Source organism: Harpia harpyja, chromosome 1 (assembly GCF_026419915.1).
Source record: "Harpia harpyja isolate bHarHar1 chromosome 1, bHarHar1 primary haplotype, whole genome shotgun sequence".
Classification (NCBI taxonomy): Eukaryota; Metazoa; Chordata; class Aves; order Accipitriformes; family Accipitridae; genus Harpia; species Harpia harpyja.
The window spans coordinates 6712377-6740161 of record NC_068940.1 but is presented as its reverse complement, the minus strand read 5'-3'; positions in this window follow the sequence as shown (position 1 = coordinate 6740161).

The following is a 27785-nucleotide window of genomic DNA, read 5'->3' as shown; positions in this document are numbered from 1 at the left end:
ACCATCTGGGCAGGCCCTGCTCCTCTCTCTCTCTCTGGCAAAGGCAGAGAGAAGGAAAAGGGGCACGGATGGCGGTAATCTTGCTGAAAGAGAATTAAGAAATTCCTTCAAAACATGAATGAATGAGACTTCCTATAGGGGAGGGGAGTCTGTGTTCCAAGGAGATGTAAGAGGTTGTAGGCAGGGGGGAGGGAACAGGGACACAAATACATCAGTGAGCTAGTGAGGGATGTAAGAAGCACCTACGTTTTATTATGTTTTTCTCTCAACATGTTCTGGAACTCAAAGCCAGATTTCTTTATAGACCCCGCATGTGAACCCTGCAGCTAATGGGATGTTAATGTTTCCTCTTTCACCCTGCTGAAGCTAAGAGGAGTATTTGACTGCATGTGCATACTCATATGCACATATGTATACAGGTGAATGAGTATAATTATGTCAAAAAAAAAAAAAAGAGAGAAGAGTCATGGATTTCAGTCCCAGGTTTGTGATGAGGGAATGTCATCAAGTATTTCAGGAAGGGCAAAAAGGACAATACTTGCATGAAAACCCCACAGTTTCAAGATTTCTAGTACTATGGTTTAAATAAAAATTTTCACCAGAGGAATCATTCTCATTTTCAAACAGCTCTATGAGGGGAGCTGTCTCTGTCACTGCACAGGTCAAGAGATTACTCTACTGAGTCTGTTTAGAGTTAAAGCTGTAATCAGTAGAATAAATATTTGATATTACCACAGTAAGCATGTGATAGAGAAAAACAAGACTGACAACCTTCTTAAAAATAATCTAGGCCAAATTATCTGCTGGCACAACTCTGCTCTTGAAGTCATGCCAGCAGGGAGTTTGGTGTAATATTTTGAGCTGCTAAAGGAAGTTATCACAACACACTTTCTCATAACAAAAACAAACAAAAATAATTAATTGTACTGGAAGGAAATTGAGCAAGGATTACCAGATTATCACCAGCCAGAACAACAGAGTTTGTGTTAGCTGTGTTACTGGTTTCTTTTTATTTTCCCTCCATTTCCTTGCACAGCAATGGATCAACATTCTCATGGATTTTCTGCTAGTATCAGGAGCAAACTGATGGTTGAACCAGCAAGCAAGATTCACTGCATCTTGGTCATATGTAACATGAGAAATAGACTGAATTCCCTTGATATTTTCTGTTTCATATTAACATTCAGGACTGCATTTGAGTAAAGATTCCAGATTCTAGAGGGAGGACAATTGCAAAATACTGCTTGCCCATTTTACTCTGGGATAAAGTAATTGTCATGTTTCATTCCTGGGCTGCGCAGTACCAAACAAGAGATCTAACTACCAAGATGACTCCACAGAAATTTCCTGAAACTATCAGGAATCCTTGTAAATGTAAATATGAGTTAAACCCAAGAGGAAATCAAGAGTCACCAAAACGGTAGCCCTGCATTCATAGGAATCCCCTTTGTGCCTGAGTACACAAAGTGAAATTCATCTCATAAAGGCCAAGGTACACAGTGGGCTTTAAACTCGCTTCACTTCTAATTAGCAAGGTCAAACAAGATACAAAAAGCTGGTAAAACCAAGCCTTACCTTCATCTGCACAAGTACAGGTTGCGTACTCAGTCTCCCATAAAATTTCAGTCAGCAGGAGGGTGGACAGATGTGAGGAAGACTAAGAATCATATATCCTAAACAAAAATGCAGACATATTCACTAGGCCTTGGGACAAGTTCTCCTCTTTGTTTACCAAAAAGTAAACTATTTCCTTGCCTCCTTCCCAATAAATAGAACAACAAAAGGGAAAAACTGACATTGGATTAGATTTAATTGCCATGTATGTTTTCCCTACTGATATGTTGAAGAGGGTGCATAACAAGGTCCAAACTCTTCTTTACTGTGGGATAGAGTACAACTTCTAATAATTTTTACTGCATACATTAGACTCTAGCAGCAGATTTTACAATTTATAAGAAATTACATTTAAACCCCAATTTTTTGTATTTATTTTATTCTGAGAGTAATACCAGAATGTAGAAACATAGTTTGCATTTATATAGTTTTTGTTGCCTGTACTAAGCAATATAAACGCACTCAAGCTACTGGTTTTTTCAATTGTACTCCCTATCAGCTGCAGGCCCTTCGTTTTCTTGGATAAGGGAGGGATATAAAGTCAGCACTGTCTCATTCATGTTTCACCAACCTATTGCCAGGGGAAGCAGGGGAGGGAGGCAGGCAATAAATGCACATCATAACAGTAGGGATCTACCAAACACCAATACCTAATTCTGATACACCTGAGCTTCAGAGTTTATGGGGAAGACATGAGCTTTCTTTTCTACGCAAAACGTCCATTTCCCTCAGACTGACACAAATCCTAGCAATGCCTCCAAAAAGGTAAACATTCTAAAAAAGCTAACAAGTATTATCCATTTTTGACAATAGCCTAGAAACCAGTTATAATTAATTCAGTATTTATCAGCTGAATGATTGAGCTTTTGGTTCCCAAACTGTTAAACCATCACAAGCCCAGAAGGAAGCTAATAACTCACTTCTTGTCATTTGTTCTCAATTCCCATTTCTTCCCAACTCTGTTTCTGACAGTTTTTACCAGTTCTAGATCAAGGTGCTGGCAGTTCACTGCCCACCTGGTCATTAATAAAGCCTTTGTTGTATTTGTTGGTGTCTAATTCCAGGCAAAATGGAAAATCTTTATCTCTCTTCCATTGGAGGTACTGTGATGAGCCCATGGCTACATATATACAGAAACTATGGTCACTGGCCAAAAAGCAAGGCTATTGGCTCCAAAACCAGATGTTTCTGCAGTAGCTCTGGCAGTCAGCATCATAGTCACTTTATACTGTCCTCTTTGTGCCCACCAGGCTTCTTACCCAACCCACCATGGTACAGCTTTGGACAGAGACCAGCCTCCCCAGTGGCAGTGAGCTGTTCCTCAGGCAGTTAACTATTCCATCCTCCACCTCGCTCCACATCCAGGGATAGTTTTTCCCAGATGCAGTAGTCAGATGCTCACAAACATAACATGCTCAGTTTGACTGGTTTTAACACAATAGAAGTAATAGCGGCAGTTTAACTTAAACAGCAAAGAATAAAAATTTTAACAAGATAGTTGAACACAATCACACTTAGATAAACACTGATGCTGAACACACAGGGGTATGTATGGTTGAAACCTGAATCTGTAACAGGCTTAAAACTGTCTGATTTTCAAAACTGTCTCACCCTCTTTCTCCAAATAGCAAGAGAAGGATCATCTCCCTCAGGGAAAAAAAACAAAAAAAAAACCAAAACCCCAACTGTCCTCATCAGGAAAGAAAGACTACCTGCATAGTTCTTTCCTAGAGATTTTTGCTGCATGGCTATGCCCTTGATATAATATCTACTTGCTAACAAAGAGTCAAGGAACATTACTCCGTTTCTGGGACTGATTTCTTTTCAGAGCATCAGTTATGCAGCCAACGCATGCAGCTATTTGGACAAATTCTGAAATCAAGCATCACATGCTTTCCCATGTAGCTCTTTATTTTCTTTCTCGGTACGTTGTACAGTTGCAACCTGACATCTTACAGGATTTCATTAGTGTATAGAGTTAGGCTATTCTGTGAAACATCTGATGAAACAAGGAAACTCCAGTCAAAGCTGTCAAACATTACTGCCTCAAGTTAGGCTCCAAGCTCTTTATCTTGACACCTAAAACAGGCATTCAATTTCCAGAGAGTATGAGTGACCCTATCATACACTTCTTTTGCAGTCCCCCTTTTAAGCAACCAGAGTATGAGAGTCTTGCATAGATCCTAATTAAGAATGAAGTTAACAACAGACTTGGAACTTACTTAGAGCTTTGAGATGAAATAGTTACAACATGCTTGATACCAGATGCTCAGTGTGGCATGACACACCCAATAGGACTTAGTATCTTTAAACTCACACATTTCTGAAAACAACACGTACGCACTTTTGAATTTAAGCCTCATATCCATCATCTTTTATAGAGGCGGTTCGTACAGAGTTCTTAATGTACAGAGCAAACGGCAGATAACAGACAAAATCCCTATTGCTGTTATAGGTGACGGACTCTTGTTATCAAGCTCTTGGCAGCTATCATAGAAGGAAGGGGACATAATTACACCCACTTGAGGCTTCATTTCCTTCACAAGCACACTTCATTAGTACTCGCTGGTAAATATACTTGCACATCTTCAGAAAGACAAACAGTGCTTTTGCAGGATGCCTCATCAATGCGCTAATTTGTGGTGGCAAAACACATAGAAATCATTTATCAGCATTTCTGTGGTCTTTCCATACACCGGGGAAGCCACAAGCTACCCCTGCATTATCTGTTGATAGCAAGGGCTAACATGATTTCATGTAGCTTGGTCTGCTTTGTTTCCTGCATATCAGATTTAAAACCAGCCATGTACCCCCTTGGAATAGAAAGGTAGAATATCAGCATAAGAGACACGACGACTACTTTGTAATATGGTGCTACCTGAGTGCCATTCAAAACTGTAGGTAAGGTGGCAAGAGATACATGTCTGCTGGCTGTGTCAAACTGGGAAATGCTATTTAAATACCAATATGCTTAAGTCCCACAGAGTGGTCCCATTGCTGTCAGTATTGGGTCACCCACAGCTCTGCAGTGACAGCAAGGTCAGCTACAGGAAGAGCTGAAATAAGCAGAAGGCAGTGGAATGGCCTTCCCAAGGAAGGCCTCCTACCCTTCCCACCCTCCTCCTGCCAGATTACTATATTGCAGTACCCTGTGCTATCATGTATTTACCAGCAGAAGACTAAGTGCTGATGTACCTGCAAGTAGCCTGTTGTCTTTTTTGTTTATTTGGGGTTTTTGTCCATTTCTTTAAAACATAAAACCCCAGACTCTGCTACTGACTTTCCTTTTATTTTGGGCAAGGCATTTCCCCCCTTCTCCTCACATCTAGTCTGTGTGTTCTTTGGAGCAGGAATGTTTCTGTATGGCACTTCCCACAAGGAATTTTGTTGTAAGCATCTCAGGGAACCAGCTCTGAACTCCTGGCTTAATTTCCCCGTCTGCTGCAGACTTCTTTTGTGACAATAGGCAAGTCAGTAAAGCCATCCACACCTCCTTTGAACACCTCTAAAATGGACATAGAGTAATGCTGTGCATATTGTCCCATTAGTAATAGAACTCACAAAGATGACTTGTTCACTGAGGCTTCTTGGAGACTGGTAAAACTCAGATGATAAAAAGCCGATTCTTATTAATGTTTCACTCAATAGTTCCTCCCCAGCCCTTTCTGAAGCTTCAAATCAGATTTTTATGATGCTACTTACTTATAGGTTTCTAGTTTTTAGACTGCGTTGCCACGCTGTAACAGAGTAAGATTTCAGGGAGACATCCTATCATCCCATGCTTTCTCTGATTTTTCCAAGAGGCAGATACCTCTCCAAAATCCTGCTCACATGTAAAATGTAAGTACCATCCCTCTCACACACAAACACAAAGAGCATTGACATTTTCAGACAGTAATTTTATTTCTTCTTTTTACCCTTTCCTCTAACGTTCCTTCTAAAGCCTCTGTAAATTTTGGGACATCACCAGGCTTATAGAAGCAGAAGCTCTCTCTCCTCTCTGTTCCTGTTCTCTGTTCATTCATAAATTCAGAAGTACCCTGCACAAAGCAAAACCCTTTTGCGGGTAATATGATGTACATATCATTGCATTAGCCATATTTACAAAGCTATAAGCAAATTATGTTTTGCATCATAGCCGTGAAGACAAATATAGTAATAGAATCAGGTACCTTTCCAACCAGATGGAAATTTGCTAATGCAATAGGAAGTTGCTTATTAAATACAATGAACTTCTGGTGTCAGGAAATACAAACTGCAAGCACCATCAGGTGAAGGGAAAATGACTACTTTAACGATCCTACACATAGATACATAAATTTCTCCTGATTAGAAAAAAACCTGTCAATACTTAGACTCTCCTAACCAGGGTTGCTGGGGGGGGGGTGGGGAGGTGTGATTTTGCTGTTGTTGTTGTTGGTTGATTTGGTTTGGGTTTTTTTTTTTAAATACACATCACAATATACTGCTGTATATTGCTGTTGTCATCTTTTCACAAGTGAAAAAAAGAAGCAATTAGGCAAGTCCTGACTTCAGACCAATACTAGAATGCAAAACAAATCCTTTAAAGCACTCCAGCACGAGCCTTTTATGCAGACATTCTAGACCTTTCAAGCAGTGATATGGTCTGAGGCATGCTGTACCAATATTTTTAACAAGCAACACCTAGAACAAGAGAATGGTGCTTTCACCCAGTTTGTGAGAAGCCACATGAAGAACATGAGCTGCAAAAAAGCAGAGCAAGAGAATTAGCAACACATTTATCGATATCAGAAGAAGAGTTCTTTCAATAGGCATAATCAAATCCAGGATGGCAATTAACGAACAGCCTATCTTGTTGATTACTTCTGTGCAAAGCACACTGGTCACTGAGCAGTTACTGAATAGTTCCAGTTCACCACGCCTTGCAAGGTCAGGTAAGCACACAGCCTCTAAGTGCTATACATGGGTCAGGGAGTGGACTCCATAAGGGAGTCAGAAAATAGGTGCAGAATAGTTTATAAATATAAAGACAGGCTGGAGAACATCCCAATCACGTCTAAGATACTATATCACGCTGTTTAATTAGAAGATGCAATTTTGATAAGGTTCTCGCAAAGGAATCCACTTTCTAGAATATAGGTCAGAATTACTGAAGATTTTTTTTAAATCACCCTCATTTTCCCATCCAGAAAAAACTATTGATGCCAGCCTTCTTTTCTGTTCATCTTAGGCCTACAGTGATCATGGCAAAACTCACACCAACACCACAAAAACTAAAATTTTACCTTCACGTGTAAGGCACATCATCTGCAAAATGGACTCAACACAACAAGGCTGCACAAAATGGATATATTCAAAACGTACAACTATGACAAAGCTCAAAGGAGCAAGTTACTTTTATTTAGGCGCACAAAACTTACTCACTGGAAAATGCCTGGATGAGAGCACCTGGGCTTGAACTAGCTGAAGAACTGTTCTGCCGCAGAGAGGCACCAAGAGGGTTAAGTAATTCCTGTTAGAATAGTCCTCCTAGGTGCCTGGATAAAGAGCACTGTGAAGTACAAACTAGCACAGAGGTGCCAACAGATGTTCCATAATTAAGGCTCTACCAGTATTTTCTTCTTAATAGGTACTTGGCAATTTTCTAATTCTCTTCCACCTTGAATATTTTGTTTCAGCAGTGCTCTAAAGAGCAAATATTTGCAGTGTGGATCTTCTGAAGGTACTTCTGGATTTGAGAGGCTAAACTAAGCAACAGAATTTTTGTTCTGAGTTGCAAACAGTAGATAGTCCATTCAACATTTGTGCACAATAACCTGCCTACTTTCTTCACAGAACAAATTAATATCACCGATCAATATCCAGAGGGGGGGTTGTTTTGTGCTGGGTTTAAGTGACAAAACTGGTAGAAGTTTTCTGACAGGAAAAGCAAGCAGAAGCGTGCATTTTCAGTCCAAGAAGCTGTCACATCAGCATATTTCAGGGAGACAATAGATGTTAGCTCTTAACACCTTCTCATCCTTCTCTGAGATCTCAACACAACAGCCTGCCACCCCGCACAGTAACCCAAGAGATAAAACACAGAATCATACTTACAGAATGAGAGGGGCTTGTAAGCAAAGTCAAATTAAGACGACAGACACACCAAGGCTATAGCTGACTATCAAAAGTGCAGCGTCATAGCAGGTAATAGCTCAGAAAACAGTGTCCTGCTAATGCAACTATACCTCTCCTATACCCAGGTTAACCTAACCTACATAACACAGTACTGCTCAGACCTGCTGTAGAAGGCTCAGGCTCAAAGACCCGTTTTCTTATAGCAAAACTGTCATTAGTAAGTGTACAGTGTTTGCCAACTTAACTGCCTAGGAACTGTGGCCTAAAAAAATGCATAAACCTGAGGCTACAAAAATGCCACACATGGTACTCTCATGGGAAGTAAAGAGGTATCTGCTGCATTTGCTCATGTGATCATCGGGGTGGACTCTGCATGGGATCCACTGAGGATTAAAGGGATCAAATAGAAGTGAAACTCAGTAGTATGAAATGCAAGGTCATACATCTAGGGGCTAATGCCATTCTTGAGACTAGAGGTTTATCACTAGAAAAGAACAAGGAAGAGAACCTAGGAAAACCAAGCAAATGCTGGATGAAAGTGAACAACCAATGTCACAGGGCAGCAAGAAGGAAAGGAAATCGCAGGGTGTATTAATGAAAAAAAAACCAAAACAACCCAACAGTGAGACCTCATCTCAAATGCCAGTCTCAAGCTCCAGCTTCCAGTCTCCAATATAGCCTGTTCAAAAAAAAGAGAGTTAAAATAAAACAACTGTGGTAATGACTTGTAAAAATTTCACTGTAGAAATGGATTGCTACAAGGCAAGAATACTTTGGGGAAGAGGCCAGAATGCATTGGTAACCACTGCAACAACCTCAAAGAGACACATCTGGATGAAGTTAAGCTATGAGACCACCAGTGAACTGTCCTGCACTGCATGGACAAGTCTTGCCTTTTAAAGACTTCACTTTCAAGAAATACCAACACAGACACGTCTGCTAAAACAACCATTCTTTGCATGCCCATTAGTACCAGACTATCCAACTCACTGGCTTGGTGTACAAGACATACACAGTTTCCCTCTGGGCACTAGATTCAGGCATTGCAAATACCTATATAACACCGAGGCTTCAAACCTTTTACAAAACACTGCACCATGCCTCTATTCTCTCTTGGCAAATCTTTCCCTAAAGCAGGTATAATGCATTTCTCTATGTTAGCTTATGCCCACCCTTACCTGTGGAGGTATGTTTGTGCAGGAAAAGACTTCCTAGCAGCTTGTGTGGGAAAACACATTTAGGTTTTCCTTATTGACCAAGTCCATTAAAATTAGCCAAAAGGTGAACTTTTTGTTCTACTACTGAAAGATTGTTAGGCCAGGGTTTCAAATCAAGCATTATTACGTAAAGAAATTCCAGACAGAGAGCAAGAACATAGTTTGACCAAGTGAGGTTTCTTTTCCTTGTAACTGCAAAAGCAGTAATGGAGAAAAGGAAAATAACCCCAAAGTCAGTCTTCTGTATGTCATGCTGTTCTCTTGCTCTTTTTTTAAGCTAGCAAAAGATGCAATAAATAAAAAGTTGCTTTTAATTACTACAGCATTGAAGAAATATATTTCATTTTGTACGGCTTGAAATTTTGACATCATTCTTGGCTTCAGTATCATCCCCAATTAGAAACCCCTAGAAGAGTGAGAACGACAAGAGCCATTAAACGTGTCACAACACAGGGTGAAGGGAAGAAGTGCTGGAAGTGGAGGCTTTTCAAAGAAAGCATACAAAATTGTGCTGCACAATGAGTGCAGAATATGTTTTTTCTCCCCCCCCCCCCCCCCATCCCAAGCCTCCACCTCCTGCCCCCCTCCTCACGATACACACATTTTATGGTCTAAAAGCCAACGCAAAAGGGTGTGTTCTTTCAGGTTTATAGCCTTGACTAATGGAATTGCTCTAAATAACATTTTGATCTTGTAAGGTCACGCAGAGTGCTATACCTTTCCTTTAATGATTCAGGTCTGGACCAAGCATTTCCCAGAATTGAGATGGTAATGAAGTCATTAGTTTCTTCCTACTTGAAGCTCTGGCTAGGAAAGGGAATTCTATGGGTAAAGTCTGAGAGGGTCTTTTTCATAAAGCTCATACCCAGCTGAGCTGTAACACCTGTTACATTTTCCCAGGAGCATGAGCTGCAGAGCATTTCCAATCTATTTGCTCTTCTTCTCCTACAGCACATTGACAAAAGCTGGGGGAATGGGTTTTCTAAGGGAGTGCTAATTGAAAAAAAATCTATGGCTGGTGCAAATGTTAACTCACATCCCAGCTAAGGCATTGATGATTATTTCCTTGTCGTCTTTGAAAATACAAGCAATTCCAGACTGCATTTAAATTAAAAATACACATTTGAAACAGGGTCCTTAATAATTCCTCACCTTCTGTGTATGATATAAAGGAGGAACAATGACTCAAAAAAAAAAAGCCCCCCCCAAAAAACCCCAACCTATTGAAAACAAGCCTTTATGCTAAAATTTTTGATACTAAAATACAGTCACTACTCAGTAGAGAAACACAGCACTAAGCACATGCCAGTAAATATGGAACTAATAATTATATATAAATTCTTACAAAGACAAATAATATTTCTTGGAGAAACATTTTTAAAATATGGTTTTTTGAACAAAAAGAATAAGCCTGGAAGATCAGGTTCCACCTCTGAGTATCTCTGGGGACGGGCGTGTGGTTTGTTCATTTGAAACAATACATATGATTTAAGGAAATTCCAAATCACTAAAGAACAAGATATCCACAAGTTAGATTCAAAACTGAAATACATTTAGCAACAAGCAAATATCTTGTTTTGCCACTGGTACCCTCTCAGATCTCCCTCCAAAGTGAACCCATTTATAAACCATGTTTTATAGAGCAGATTCAGGTATTCCAATGCATTTCAGTCTCGACAGCTAATTAGCACACATGCACACACACAGAGTAACAGAGATCATTAGAAAGGAAGCTAGTAAGAGGACATTCCTTGACTTAGGAATTTGTTCCTCTTACCAAATCAAAATAACCCAGACTTACTGAACCCCAGAACATGCCACAAAAATCACGTCTTCTCTGTGGTGAAGGTACGGTCTAACAGTAGGACACTTCTTTACTCTTTTTGCTGCAGACCTAGCTGGCTGTTGATTATAAAGCCTTAATGATCACAGCAAAGACAGAACAAGATTCTGAAGAAATGTCTGACTAGATAGTATCCCCAGTGTCTTAAACATAACATCAAAGTTTCAGTATACCTATTATTGGAGTCAAAATACATTGCTGCATTGCACTTTGGTTCCTCACTTTTATCTCTGAAAAGCAGTTCTGAAAAGCCTCCAAAAATGAAAATAACTGGGGTTTTTCAGTTGATTTTTTTTTTTATTTCTACACCATATTGCACAAACATATCGTATAAACAAGTGGAATAAGGTGCAGAAATTTTTGAGCATCTTTATAACATTTAGGAAGTCCACATGCAAGAAAGAAGGGGCATACCACTAAAGTATAAAATTAATCTTGCATTTTTAAGAAAACAGAGTGTACATTCAAGAAAGAATATTACAGTCCTCATTTTTATGATTGTTATGCTAAAATATCATACTAGAAATAAGTAAAGCATTCATTATGACAGGCTAAAGTAGCGGCTTCCTCTCTTACACCTTTCCCCCAGAAACATCAAACCAAGTTATTATTGTTTCTCTTTTAGTATTACAAATCTTAATGAAAGATCTTACTCGTTTAGAAAGTAGGGAATTATTACAGACCAATTTCTGATCATTTTGCTCACAGACCACAGCATACTTACCTTCTTGATCTGCTGAGCCTATTATACACAGTTGAGAGAAGTAACCTTGCTGCCAGACTTCACGACAAGGTTTCATTAGTTTCCCCCCAAAAATGAAGTAGAACCACTTTCTGTCAGTGTTAATATCCCCAAAATCACTGGATACAATCACACTAATTTAACTCATCAGAAAATGGCCTACACAAGGAAGCATATCTGAAAGTTTATAGTATAAGCATACTTTTACTTTCCTTTGCCTTTGCTTTTGGTCAACCCCAGCCAGGCAGTGAATCATACCATATCACCCCAATGGAGGAAGGATCTGCAGGCAGTCAGGAGACAGCACCTCTGAGGCGTTTAATCCCAATTCTGATTAACTCAAAATAGCAGCTTAAAATTTTGCCCTGTAAACTCAGCCTTAATTCTGCACTGTAATGCGTAAATTTGGTATTTAACACACCTGAAACATACCTACTCCCACATTTTAGCCATGTGCCACCAGCCACATCCTTCTTGTCCACAGCTTCCATAATTTTCTCACTTCCTTCCAAACTGCCCCTTCATTCAGCATGCAGGGTCCTCCCTGTACAAAACTATTCCACTTTATTAACCTATTCAACCAAGTAAGCTGCATAAAGGCCAGTTCATCCCTTTCTAAACACTTCACAAGCATTTTTAAATATTCCTGCTTTACAACGGTTACCTCTTCATATTAGCACTCACTTCTGAAAATAAGTAACAGGATCTACTGGTACTCCATGCAGGGCAAAGTGCCCCAGTTGGACAACCATATTCTCTATCCAGTGCTAAGCCTTCCCAGTAAGAGGTGGTTCCTGCACCACCCACATTCAAAACCTGCTGATGGCAAGTTTACAGACTTCCTATTACCTTTCCTTTTGGAGAACAAAGGCAGACCCCAGCAAATAACTGTTTGGAAATGGCTGGGTCCTAAAGACTCCAGAACCTTTGAGCTTCTAGTTGCAACTTTCTCCATATTTACACGAGCTGGCCATGCCCTGACAACATGGCAAGACTGGAAACCTGGGATTCAGATACTTTATCTGTACTCTGGAATTTGATGAGAAGTAGAAAACTGATTCATTTCACCTTCACACTTGGCACAAACTGCTTTCTACACTGCACTACATCAAACTGTTAAGCAACGGCAAATTGTTGAAAGTAAAAAATAGCTTTCAGCATTTCTTGCCTGTCCACAGAAGGTGAGCAACAGCAGTCCAGCAAAAGCTGCTGTCCCACACGCTCGGCTACTCAGACAGGAGCACAAACTGAAAGGTATCACTCAATGGGACTGGGGCCTCCTGTGGCATAAACAGGCCATAAATCTGACTATATGTTTGAATAGCATCAAGAACTATCACAATTCAAACTGTATATAGACATGAACATTAAATAAAAATTAAATAATTTGAATTATGATCAACTACAACTAGCCCACCAATAAACTCCACCCACAAACACCTACTGAAGCCTAATAACCTTCCATGTTTTTGCCATCTGGAATGACTCACTTCATTGCACTTTTCCCCAAAATAAGAGGCTCAACAGCAGTGCATGACTTCAGGTTGCCTCTGGAAGAAAACTTCAGCAAGGCCTATTAAGCGGAAAGATATCACCCATAGTCAGGACTATCCAAGAGCATGAAATCACTGAAGGCTAAGGGAGTATTCTGGGAACGTGTCACTGCATGCCTGCCCTGTTCTCATACCGCTCCCTGGACATCTGCAGCCGGTCACTGCTGGAGACCAAGCAATGAGCAAGACAGCCATTCAGACACTCTTATGTCAGAACTCTGAAACAGAAAAACAACCACTTTCAAACGCTTATAGAGCTCCCAGCATGACAACATCCAAAATTTCCGTACTCACGTAAGCTGAAGAAATGCGATTAATCTGGTTTTACAAGTGGGGAACTGAGGCACAGAGCAATTAAGCAAATTCTCCAAAACGCCAAGGGAAGTTTGAGGGCACCGTTTGAGCCACAGTTCTGAGGTTAGATCAGTCGTGATTGTTCTAATGCATGAATACAGTTAACACCTTCATTTCCAGTAGCAATCATGAGACATGATTTTGTAATCTTTTTTTTGTTTGTCGAAAATCTTACTAAAACTTTGATCCTTCAAGCTGAATTTAGGCAGATTCTATACAGAGGGTAGACCAAGAAAAAGTTTCCTCTCAACTGCAAGCAAAACCAGGTGAGCTGTTTTTGAATGTGAAGAAACCAGATTAAAAATGACAATTTATTCCCTTAAGAACATTCTTGAAATAAATATATCTATATAAAACAAATGCAAAATTACACATTTTATTTACATAAAATGTACTACATGTTTTATACTTCACTTCCACAAAAATATTATACACAAGTTTATTAAGCCATTCCCTGCCACAGATTTGGTTTGAGCAAAAAAACCCCCAAATATTTTGCAACCTTGTTTAGTTACTGTAAGAATTATCTTGTAGAACAATTCAGCCTACAGCCTCTCTTTTCCCCAAATAGTAACTCGGACTTTGAACTAACCTAACAAACTGTTATGATCATTAAGTCATCACAAACACCTCAATCTTTTCATAAAGCTACTGACACCTGCCAATTAATTGCAGTATTTCAGATTAAGACAATACTGGTCACTTGCTATATACATCCAGAATGAAGAATATATGCAAGAAACATCCTCAGACATCAAAATACATGGAAATTAATGTAAAGAATTTCAAGGTTTTAAAAGTAATAATACATTTTAATTACTACAAGTTTTCCCATATTTAAAACTTTAACATTAATATTTAAAATGTTCCTTTTTATTTTAAAGCAAAAAGCTTGGGCTCTGTCACCTGAGAGCTGACACTTTAAGAGCAGGGGAAAGACAGGAAGGGTACCACTTGCTCTCAGATACATCAAAAAAATCAAAATAAAATGAGAACCAGCAACACTGAACATGGCAGAGGTTTAAAGCTGAAATGGAATAACCTTTGTATGCTCCAAAAGAAATTTGAGTAAGTTAACGGCCTTTGAAATATCAAATACTGAGCAGCACATTTTCATCATTTTTCCCCTCTCTGCTATTCAAAGTGTATAGCTAAGGAAGAGAAGAATGGAGAGGAACTCAAGCCTGACTGCTGTTCACACTTTAAGTTGTATGTTATGTACACAGAGTTTTACTGTGAACTGACTTGGAACAGAGCTTGTGTGAAATTTTCTTACTAAACTCACATTTTTCATTCAACAAAATGCGGAGTCACTTGGAAGGTATCACATGTCCAGATGCCATTCCTAGTCAGTGATCTTCCCTCCCACCCCAATCTCATGAGAGCCTAGCGATTAGAAAACTCACCTGGGGTAGATATCCAAATTCAACTCCCCAGCCTAGCTGTTTCACAGCAACGAGAAGACCTAACCACCAAGTATCTCCCCTTTCAAGCTGTTATATCTTGTTCTAGTAACAAGCAATGTACCACAAAAAGGGAAAAAAAAATTGGTAGGCTTGGTCACTTCCCTGGGCTTAGGCAAGGCACCAAACATGACAATATCTTAAGCCAGTATCCTGACCATGGACTCTTCCACATTATTATGCTCCCTCCATCCTACCCAGCTGAAAGAATTTGATACAAAAGGTCAGCATATTCAGAGCAGTAAGGTGGAGACCTAAAGCTGCAGGTAGCAGTCTTGCTGGCTTTACAAGCTGGAGTCTGAAGTCAAAGGGAATTCAACAACACTTAAACCACTTCAGTGTCCTTGAAAAATCCCCATAAGTGCTTATTCTTATGTGTCTTTCTACACTTGAGAACTGTGCCTGAGTGCTTTGTGTAGGTTCTATAAATGAGAGAGAGAGAGAGAGAAACACCTCATGGGCACTATAGAGAAGACAACAAGCAGATTCTCCAAGGCAACCTGTACAGTGCTCACTGACAATGAAGCATCACCACATGGCATTTTCTCAAAGTGGTAGGTGTCTCAGATTCTGGGAATGACATATCTGGTAGTTCTTCCCATGTCTTCTCCTTTAAACAGTATTAGAAAACTCCATACATAAGATGTTATGTTTAAAATACTGGTATGGCACATTCACTTCTCAAATTTTATGTCACAATCACAGCATTATTCTGCCTTTTAAATTAAGTATTTACTATGAAAAAATAGTTAATGGCAGGATGAGATAATATGCCCCAAAGAAAGTCTACCTCACTCAAAAGCCTCCTCAAATTTATTACTGATACACTGGCTAAAAAAAAAAAATAAAAAAAATTAAACAAACATAAGCTGAAACTTAAGTTACCAGAACTAACAACATGTGTCCCTACCTTCCTTAACAGATGCATGATCTTTAGCTGTGACTGCACATTACTATTCCACCAATGACGGGTCTGGTTTAAGTTTGTATATCCTTTACTTTTGAGGTTTGTACCCCTATTGGGTACTACTATCCTTCAATTGTGCTGACTCAAGCATTTACCTACCCGTCTTCTTGGTAGGATTCTGTTAACATTACTAAAAAAAAAAAAAAAAATCAAACAAATAATTAAAAACAAACAAACAAAACCCCCCCAAAACCACAAACAACTTTGTAAAATATTAAAGAAACAAACAACCAAACCCCCCAAAAACACTAAACCCCCAAATAGATTATCTTAACAGATCTTCCTTAAAGTATCACAGTGCAACACTTGAATTGTGCAACAGATAAAGCAACTTCTAGAAGTGAATAAAGCTGAGCAGTAGTATGTTGTATAATCTCTACACTATCTGCTCCTGAAAAAACATTAGCATAGAACCATAGCCTTGATGTTATAAGTCCCTTGCTTTCTCCTCTCCATCTGTGATCATCACACACTTTTCCTGCCAAACTCCTCCCTACAGGAACTGTGGTCCCCTCTCCCAGCTTTAAAACTAGCTTTGAACATGCTACTTCTCATACAGCTCTTTAACATATCACTTTTCAAACATTAATTCACACACAGCTTTACACTAACTCAATAGGACTACACAACATCAGAGAACTGAAGTAGTAAATAATTTTTTTTTTTTTTTTTGTGGATTTGGCATATGTTGCCCGAGCTCAGTTTGAACAGTCTGCCTAAGTGCCCTCATACCTCTTCCAAATGCTGATCATCTGCCTTGTTGATTTGGACTATAAACTCTGTTGGGCAGGCACCATTTACACACAGTGTTCACACATTGCGTAAAGCACTGGAAGCTCCCACTTTTCATCAGTTTTGAAGGTAAAGAAATAATAAGAATCAATAATGTGCTCAATTTTACAACATTTCCAGTTACTTGCAATGGAAATCTTATGGTTTGTTTATATCACTAAAGTTTCTGATGCTAATGACTCCACTCATGAATTTCTGGTAAGACTAGTTGGAAACAAAAAGTTCAGTGCAGACAAAGAGACCAAAAAAAAACAACCAACCTTATCTCTGAAAAAAAGATATGGTTATCATTTGGATAGTTATATTAATCACCACATATTGCAGTACAAACTACAAAAGACTTTTTAAAAAAATAGTATCTTGTAATAGTTCATTCCAAACAAATACATCTAAAGTTTCTAGAAAGAAGACAGCCATTCAAGAACAGAAAGTGATCATAAAATTAAAGACTGGAGTACCAGATACAAAATAGCAGGCACAATTCAGACTAAGTACGCCAACTTAACAAGCAAAGTCTGAATATTTGTGTTGGGGTTTTTTTGTGGAGTTGGGGGGGGGGGGGTTGGGGGGTGTGTGTGTGTGTTATTTTCTTGGGTAGGGGTTTTGGGGTGGTTGGGGGAGGGGTTGTGTGGGGTTTTTTTGTTTGGGTTTTTTGGTTTTTTTTCCAAGTGGACTGTTAAGTGTGAATTGCAATGTAACCTCCCAACACCACAAGATAAGCCAGGGTCAGGTGCTGCTCAGTTGTTTCCAGAAATTACTATGCAAATGCTGACTCTGGTTATGGCGAGAAGAGTGCTTCACCTGATGAATATACATGCAATGACACTGAAGATGTAGAGAGAAGAGGCATAAACAATATAATTGAAACTGATAATGATACTAAGGAAGAGCTGGAGCAGAGATTAGAAGTAGAGAACAGAGATGCAGCATGTTATCATGAAATTACAAGACAAACGTTCTTGTCTAACGGGACATTGCTTCTCAGTTGTTTGGTGATGGCAGCCTACTTCCTCAGCAATTTCTGGGGAAGAAGAGAGCCTAAACAATTCTTACTAATCATCCCACACTGTTGAATAAACAAAAAAGAAATAGTGATCAGAGGCAGCTGGCTCCATCTCAAAGATATCTAAAAGGTAAGTTGGGGTAGACAGAACAACATCCTACTGGGAAGGCTCATAACCGCTTTGAATCAAAACAAAAAAAGATGCTATACACCACTACTCTTCTTACCAAATGATATAAGAGGGGAAAATGAAGGAGACTGGTGAATCATAAGGTAAGACTCATAGAATAGAGGAGGCAGGTCAGTGTCACATCAAAAACTACACAGATCATTTTGGTGGGAGATAAGTGATACATCCTGACAGCAAACACACATGCTATCAGACGCACTGTGTGGCTTACTTCATGCTATCAGACATCAAATATGTCTAACTCCAGTAGTCACAAAGGGCAGGATAAGACTTGAAATGGGTACCCTAGACTGGAAATAGGTCACAGATGGGTATCTATGCAGTTTACCAATGGATGAATTCCCTGGAAATCACTGAATTGAAATTAGATGTTCCTGAAAGATATTCAGTAGTTAGCCTACAGTTACAGGCTCTGAACTGTAATTACCAGCAGCCGTTCAACAGCCTTTGTTGCAGAGATGGTTGGACAAAGAGTGGTCAAAATAGTCCATTCTTGCCTTAAAATCTACTATGTGGTCCCTGGAGTCCTCCTCACTTCTGGCCACATAAACAGTATCAGAGGAAAAATACATTTCACATTGTAGGAACAAGCATAAATCCACTTAAGATATTGTGAGGCCCTGTGAAAAAGCACAGAATTGGGAAGCACATGTAATGCACTTGAGGAATGAGGAAGGATTCAGCGCTATCTCACATTCAGAGGAGGTAAAGGATGGAGAAAGTGGGGGAGGGGAAGAAAACGAAAATCCCTCCTGTGATATGGCAAATCCTCAGATTACTAGACATGGGGGCAGGGAAGAGTTTAGGCAGCAAGCTGACAGAACAGCCCTTCCACCTCCTCAAAAGTCTAATTCTCCACAAGGATACTCAGCTTCAGTTTACATTTGTTATCAGGTCAGCTTTATATGCAGCCTAAACAATAAAATACATGCAGGAGAGGGAGAGGAGGGCAGACTGAACGCATTCTAATTCATCACATAAAGCAAGGACAACCTAATTCATGTACTATTCCTACCCTCATTCACACAGGTAAGAAAGAGGAAAAGGGAGGAAAAACTCGGGGGGGGGGGGGGGGGGGGAGCCTTTTTATTTTGCTAAAGGACCCCAGGGAAGGGCCCCTGATGCAGAGGCCCTGCTTTTACAAATGCTTCCCTTTCCTTACACAGTTCCTTTAATACAAGTAAAAATTCCAAATTCCTCATTTGTTTAGCCTGAAATCCCTTGCACATTTCCCACAAACTACTTCCTTTTCTCTCTTTTTAGCTGGACTCCCTCTCTTTTTAATGAAGAGAAGTTCAGAGAGTTTTTCCCATGAATAGATGGCGGGCACCTGGGAGTTATGAATTTTAAAGTGATCATTTTCTTTCAGCCCTGCCGGACAATGGGGATCTCCTTTTGACTCACTTTCACAGCTTTGAGAGGCTCTCAGATCAGCCACATTCCAATCAGACTGGAGTCAGATCAGAGCCGGGCTGGACCGCATCAAGGTCTCTCGCACAGAAAGACAAGGAGCAGATGGCCAACACTGAGCTCTCCTCCCCTTTTCAGAGTGCAATGGAAGGCAATGTGGGAAAGCGTTCCCCCAGCATTGCCTATTGATTTCTGAATAGGACCACCACATGCCACCAGCCTGTAGGTATGAACCTCTGTTAACAGATGGTGAGATCATTATGAGCAATTAATTCCTTTAATGTATCAGTGGGAACATGTTGGAAAGGGTGATGCAAGCAGAGTGAATAGCGAACTTCTCATTCCTCGGGGAGAGCTGCAGCTACATCACTGAAGGATGGGAACAGTCTTTCAAGAGAGTCTGTACGTACTGAGAACCAAAGAGTTAGCCATTTGGTCCACAGAAACAAGGCATGGTTTTTATTAACTAATCATCCCTCCCTCGTTGATACGTGATTAACAACAGATTTCTTTCTAGGTCATTTTTGGAGAGACAAACAATTCAAAACAATGGGAAAAATAGCCCAAACTATCAACACGATAGGAACACAGGGAATTCGGTCCTAAAGATGATGAAGGACTATTGCTACCAAACTTCTTGTTAGATATAATTTAATTTAGACTGACTATAAATTAATAAGAAAACAGACTATTTTGAACACAACTGTGTATATAAATGACAGAAATTCATAATAGCTCTTAGCACTGAAAATAGAAGCATACAAAATAAGCCCTTAGCAGACTTGTCAAGAAGTTACTACCAAAGGATCTTACACAGAAGTTATAGATGGTACAATTTAAAGATAGATATCATGTTGAAAAGCAGAGAAATCCATAGGAAAACACTGCATATTTACTGCTATTCATTGTGATCTGGGTAAATTAAAATGCATTGTGCTAATAACAACTGTAAGAGTAGGACATTCCCACATCATCTGCTTTACATGCATTTATATGACAGGCTTTGTTTTGGTGGGTTTGGTTTCTTTTTTTTTCTTTTAGAGGCAGAAGGAAAAACTGAAAGCACAATATAGATGGCTAGTTAGCTCTTGGTCTTAAAGATGACAGCAGAATGTGAACAGGAAATACAGGCAACTATTCACTTATTCATATTTAAATGACACTTTTTGCTTGTAATTAAGACACTCAAGTCGTGTCTGTTCATGAAATTTACATAACTGTACAATAGCTTGCCTAAGTGAACAGCAAATGGTAGTTAACCTTGAAGTGTATTATCTTAATTGAATAAATCTGGCTATAGTTCAATAAATTTAAACAGAAAGATATCTTTAAACTACTAAAATAATTTTTAAAAACACATTTGCTTTTACGTGTTAAGATGGCTCGCTGTTTTTCTTCCAGTTTTTTTATTTCTGCTGTAACATTGGTCCCTTAAAAAAATCATTGCAGAACACTGAAGACATTGATACATGTTTGCTGTTTTCTCCTTATTGTTTGCAGTTTGAGTCAGTGTCACATTCTGGAAAGCCTTGATAAGAATATCAGAATATTGAATCAAAATGTATAACTTGCCTGTTTGAGATAGTCCCTTACCTACTTTCTCTGTCCTTATTGGACTTGTGTTCTTCCCCTCCCCCACCACGTACCAGCTGAGTATCCCATCACACAGTGAGAAACCTAGGTGGGAGAATATAGATTTTTGCATAGGTTAAATAGGAAAGCCACATTCCACCACTCTCCCATTTAAATCAGATTTACATGGGGTGTAAATCCCCTCAGAATAGAGCCATTCACAAAGGGCTCAGAATGTTCCCCTCACAACACTGATTACATTAAATCAGTAGCAATCATGTTTCTTGGATTATATGGTTACAGCAAGAGAAACTGTGCAGCATATTTATATTTGTGTGAAATAAGTTAATGAGAAGCCACCTGTGCCTTCTACCAGTTTACAAGAAAAAACAGAGGAACACAGGTGTTTCAGCAATACAGCTATGTATTTTTATATGAATTTGCAAACACTAAAAATCAAACATATTGTCGCTAAATTGAGCCACATACACACTTTGAAGGACAATATTTTGGATTTTGTTTGGGCTGCCTTAGTCTTAAAGAAAATACAAAAGGCTAGTTTCTTGGCCATCAGCAAGAGCTATAATTTGGGCTTTTCTCCCTCTCACAATGTTCACCATTGTACCTTATGCAACATAGATTGTACATGCTCAGTTCTAACCCACATTGCTGGCGGGAAGCATTCACACTGTGAATTACCATTTTTCCCAGCATCTAGCGCTACTCAAAAGACAGCACAATAATACACTAGAAGTGCCTTTGTCTGTTAAAACATTGTTCTTCATTACTACATGAAAAGCAAATTGTCTTTGTATAGAGGAAGAGTGGCACACAGTAGCTCTGGGAGTAGGGAGAAGGAATTTGTATCACTAGCTGACCACCTCATAGATACACATGCCAGTTTCTTCCTCAGTAGCAGACGACACATTGATGTTTCCTATAAAATTTTGGCTGTACCTTTTTTAATTATTAGTTGTATTAGAATGATTCCAAGGGGATCATTTGCTTTTGCCCTTAAGGGTAACATCCAAGCTTTCCCATAAATGGGTTTTGGTTTTTTGCTTGGGGTTTGAAGGGGAAGGGAGCACGTTAAAAAAAAGTGCTTAATCTCTTGACTTGATGCACCACATCTAAAACGAAAGCAAAATCAGAAAACCTCATCCTTTCATTGGGATCAATTCAGAAAGCACATCATCAAACGATGAATTATGCAAAAATATATGTTGTTCTTGAATTTGCAATACAGTTGTACAACTGTACTCCAAACTGATGTGCTCTAATGAGGATTTTGCAAAATGTATTACTATGGTCTTGAAATCAGGCAAGTTACAGGACAAATATTCTTCAAAGGCTATTCTCAATTCCCCTATGTTTTCTTTTTCCTTTCAAAAAAAAAAAAAATCACTATATGCAAAAAAAGATTCTGGTCAGCAAGCCTAAAAACAAATACTTAAAGGACTAGAGAAGGATGCAGCCTAATACAACAGTTCCAGATGTTGATGGATTGCAAGAAGAACGGGCATCAGAAAGTGGCCAGGTTCACATATTCTCAGCATTTACACAGCATTGCTTTCTGCTGCGGTCAGACACAGAACACTGGATTCAACAGACCGTTGATACAACTCATGCACATTTCCTACGTTCTTATGTTCTCCATGGGAAGAAGTTTCTTCCTTTGGGGAACAATCTACAAACCACATAGGTTGGTCCTGGTCCACATACGACCTGTGAAATCTCATGTCATCTACTACCTGGGAACTTCAAATGTGTGACTGACTCTTTACTCTGGCCTCCTGGTCACAGTGCTCCAGTGCTCCCACCCACACCTGCTCTGCAGAGCATCCTTCCACAGTTCAGAGACAGTGATTAAAATGAGGGGCTGAGGCCCAGGCCACCTTGACTCATCTCCTCTCCAGCAAGGGACCCCAAATTCCACAATTTTTGTATGGGATAGAGAAGCCTGGCCAGCAATTCAACAGTTACTTATTCTAGGATGAGAACCTACTGACTTCCTTTCTCTCTCTCTCTCTCTCTCTCCAAAAATACAGGTAATAAAAATCTACTCTTTTTGCTCCTGACAAAGATTATAATTGTAGTTTGCAACCAAGACAGCTGAAATCATTAGTCCTCCCCTAGCAAACTTAAGGGGCTCTGCCTGTCTTGGCACAACCAAATGTATTTAGTCTAGATAAATTGTATTTTAGAGGCTTATGAATTCTAGTTAATTGAGAATACCCCTACCAATCCTACACACTCATTGGGCTGGTTTGCCAGCACAGGCAGAACTGTACTTCATCACACTCGAGCAGAGGCTGAGTAGGGAATCCCACTGGGCATGTGCCCACAGAACCTGCATTCCTCTACCTTCAAGGATGGATTTAGATCTGATTTTTACGGTTTGAGGTTTTTCTTCCAACTGCTGGTGGCTTACAGTTCAGTACTTACCTACATGGACAGCTTTCCAAAATTAGGACATATGTAGGAGCTCCCCATAAAGTCACAACAACACATGCTGAACTCCAGGCTGCTCTTAAGGAAGGAAGTTCTTACCCATACATTTCTTATACTAAAAGTGATTTGACCATTTATGAGTCATTTATTTTTAGGGAAGCAAAAAAGTATGTCTTGGATCTCTTCAAAATAAACATTTAATATATATTAATAATTTCCAAAGGGTTTTAATTACCTTCCTTAATAGACAGTTTCTGTTCTCTATTAATATGTAGGGTCTTTTTAATTATCATGTCTGTAACAGCACTTTTCCATTACATGGACACAGACATGACATACAATTAGAAACCTGAATTACTTTCAATTAAGGAAAGTGAATCATTTTGAATCTGAAAGCAGAGAACATTCTGGTGGTGGCAGTTGTGCAGATGGGGAGACACTTCAGCAAGCTCCAGGACATCTGAGCACTTGATTCTGGAGACAAACCACCTCCTGCCAAGAGCTAAGCTCTGGTCAGGGCACAATGCCATGCCACGGCACCAAAAACTGACACAGAACCACTTACCAATATGCCTGCTCACAATTTAACTTCTTCTAGAAGTGCTGGATGCTATCTGGCACAACAGGGAAAATGCAAACTGAGTTTTGCTGCAAGCACACCAGTCCCAATCTGCTGTTTGATTAAAGTAACTGATTTAGATTACACACAGGTCCTTCCAGGAGAATACTGCCTTACCACTTCCACCAATAATTTCAAATGGAAAATAAATAGGATAGTGAAGTCATGCTTCAAGTTCATATTACTTGCTTTAAAAAAAAAAAAAAAAAAAGCTTGCTAGATTGGATAGCTAGTCTAACCAGAACATACCAAACCATACAGTTCAACTTTGAACAGTCACACATAAATCAAGTCGTAACAGCATTCAGCACCAAAATTTTTGGCAACAGAATGATCTGTTGCTTGCATACCACACATATTAAGTACTTGCAAGTGCTCTAAGTTTTTGTTCATTTTTAACAGCATGTAAATATCTTGTCTATAGGCACTACTAGCAACAGCCAGTTCTCAGCAGTTCCATGTGATTAGAACCAGTCTGTAGAAGATAAGGAAGCAAAGAAATACTAGGTATGAGCACAAATCAAATTCCTCAAGCTCTGAACACAATATGGATGTTTGCAGCTTACTCTCTTCTCCAGAATCAGTTGAAACACACTGATCATAAACTATAGGAAAGATGAAACTAAAATCTGGGACATCCACTGTTCAGGAATATTTGCACAGGTATTCTCAGTATGACCATTTCAGAGCTCAGAGTTGGACTGTTGACGCAGAATTTTTTTGTTTAATCTTACCTGTCATAAATACAGAAGTGAAAGTGGAAGAGCAGCCCTTCATATAAGGGCTACACAGCTAAGATTCACTTAGGAAAACCTTAGTAAATTCTTTCTGTTTAGTCAATATGTAAAAAGCACTACCAATGCTAAAAGGGCTTACAAGCAAGCTCTGGAAACTTAAGCCTGGCATTACTGTTCAAGAGGCACAGGGAGTATAGAACACACATACGTGCAAGAGCAAAAACCTCCAAATAATGAAGCTCTCCAAAAACCACAAGCAAAAGCCAAACCATATCTGTGAGATTAAGGAGTGGGGCTTCTGGGGGAAAAAGGAAGATTTGGTTGGTTGTTTTTTTTAATTCTGAAAGTTTGATTGGTCAGGACACTGACAAACCTGACCCCTTAAAATTAGTTTCTATTACCAGCATGGATATCTATGGACACAGACCTGGTTGAATTCCTTACTCAAAACACAAAATGTCTCCACACAAGAATGCAGGTAATTTGTAAGCTTCCCTATGTCTCACTGTGTTCCAGTCTCCAGACACGTATGTTTTCTGGATTCAGATTCTATTTGTCCCATAACAATTCCCAAGGAAACAGGGCTTCAGGACTCTATCGCTGGACCCGTTTTACCTGTGTGATAAACTTCCAACCTTTCTATCAGAAAGGTGGATTCACAGCCTGGTTAGCAACCCATTTTGCAAAACCAGTTTAGTCACTTCCTTCTGCGCATGCATTGACCTGTAAGCATATTTTTAGGCCAAGGGTCTTGCTATCCTAGCTATCCACTCAATTGCAGCAATTTTTTTAAACCACACACGAGTCATTTAACTGGCTATTTCCAACTCCCAGAAAGCATCCCTGCAAAGCAACTGGGGTTTTTCTCACGCTACTGGAATAGATCCTTCGACACAGAAATAACAATTCCCAGGTAGACAGGGAGAAAAGGAAACCAAAAGCCAAATCACAGCATGCTGCAACCTGCCACCACGACCTCAAACAGAGCAGCAGTAACAATTCCAAAACAATTTTTTCTCTCCAAGCCTGTCCTGTCTGGATGGCAAACAGCATGCAAACTCTGTCTTACCTTTCTCACAGAAGCAGCACCATGCAAGCAGCACACCTGAACATGCTTTCTTCACTACTTGCTTTCAGGGCACCTAAAGGTGTTCATTTCATTTTTCTCATGCATCATTGTGTGTACATATTGTGGGGCTCTTATTCTCCAGTCTCTTTGATACTGCCTTTCAGTGCATTTGTGTTTGAAGGTACCAATTCCTTAAAAAAATAAATTGGAAAGCTACTCTGTTTACTAAAATTCCAAAATATACAAACACATTTCTCAGAGAGACCGATCAAGGTTCCTGTTAGACCCAATGAGAGCATTAGTGATGAAAATGTATTTGAAGTTTAAGCTGACTTCAGGGACCTCAGGAAAAAAAAAAAGCCAACACAGAAAGCATGCATCTGCACGTCTTTCTAGTCTACAGTTGCCATTGCTGATACTGAGACATGTTAGAAACAGATAGCTACAAAAATAGCTATGCTGGCAAAGTGCCCTGTGAGCTCAGTGCCCAGGTTTCATCAGGGCATTATCTGTCATCCTCCGAAAGACAATAAAAGTTGAGAGTTGTTTAGTAGCATCTTCCCTGACTTGCATGAAAAGATGCCAAGCAACTACTGATGACAAAAGGTATACTCTTACAGAAGTTAAATCATAGCAAAAGTTTAAAACAAGGCTCTAATTACCTGAGCCTGTTGCAACTTTTGTTGTTTGAGAAGTCTTGAAGAAACCATAGCCTCACTTAAACCAACAGATGTTTTAATAGCAATTTCAGAGTCCAAAATCTCACTCTGAAGATATGGCTAGATTTTTAAAGAAAGCTACAGAATATGGTTCCCAAAAGACTGCAGGGCATTTAAAGTCACAGATGTATAACTAACAAGTCCTTGGAACAGAGTCTGCCCATTGTCACACTACTTTTATGCGTCAAGCCTACTGCACTACAGGTGCAGTACAAAAGGTATAAACCATATTATTATGTGAGGATTAACCTAATAGCTTTGATATTAATAGGAGTTTGACCCTGCTGGCAAACAATGGGTTTGATGAAATGAGTCTTCATCAGAGCTCTTCAATAACGTGTTGGTCAACTGCCAACTGTTCTTCAGAAGGAAGTCAGTCCCATCCAATTCTACTTCAGTAAAGGTGTGGATGGTTAAAATAAAGGGAGATTTTGTCTGACCTATTCTGATTGTCAGCACTCATGCACCTTGTTTCCTATTATAGCGAAAGAAAACATTGCAGAGAAACATCTCTCTGCAAATACCTGTTACACATTCCCATAGTTTCAACCCAGCCTGCATTGAACCAGCCTGCCAAGGAAGCCACAAGACAGTCTTGCTTTGTCGCATGGATAAGGTTCAAAGTAAGGAAGCAAGAAAGTTAGGTGCAAGCCTGGAAAAGTGTTTCTTGACTGAGTTAGGAGGCACATGAATCTGAACTGCTGACGCAACAGTCTGGTCCTCTGTAGCATAAGATTTTTCACAGCATGAATGAGGATTCAAGGCTCTGTTCTCTTCCTGCCCCCCCCCCCCCGCCCCCCCCCCCGGTATCCTTAAATTTCTAAGCACCTATCCTCTCTGTAGGACTATTAGTAGTCCTGATTCCTAAATTCAGTGCAGACTATCAAAAAAGACATGCCATATGCTCTGTAAGGGTCAAGAAATTCTCTACCCCTGAAATAAAATTTTCCAACTGAAAGTGTCAGATAGCAAAGGATTCTTTATCTTCATTGGCCACATGAGTACCTTTTGCACATCTGAATTTGTCTAGTGTCAGCTGTTAGCTACTTGCTTGTTATGTTTCACACCATAATTCCATAATCCATTTAATCTGTCATTGCTCAGTACTGCTGATTAAAGGGGCCAGTCCCATCCTCCTCCTCCATATTATGGCCATTCATTCCCACTATCTCCATTGCATCAGTACTATCATTTGTGTGAGGAACCAAACCAAAGAACTGAGTAAGCTGAAAATCAAATAGTTTTTTGGTTTCTGCAGGTTAGGAAATTTGCCTGGCAACAAACTACCTCAATTTCATCCAGGAAGCACAAAACCCAGAGCTGGCAAAAGGGAGAGGCAGAAATAAGCAACTAGATGACAGTGGGAATGCC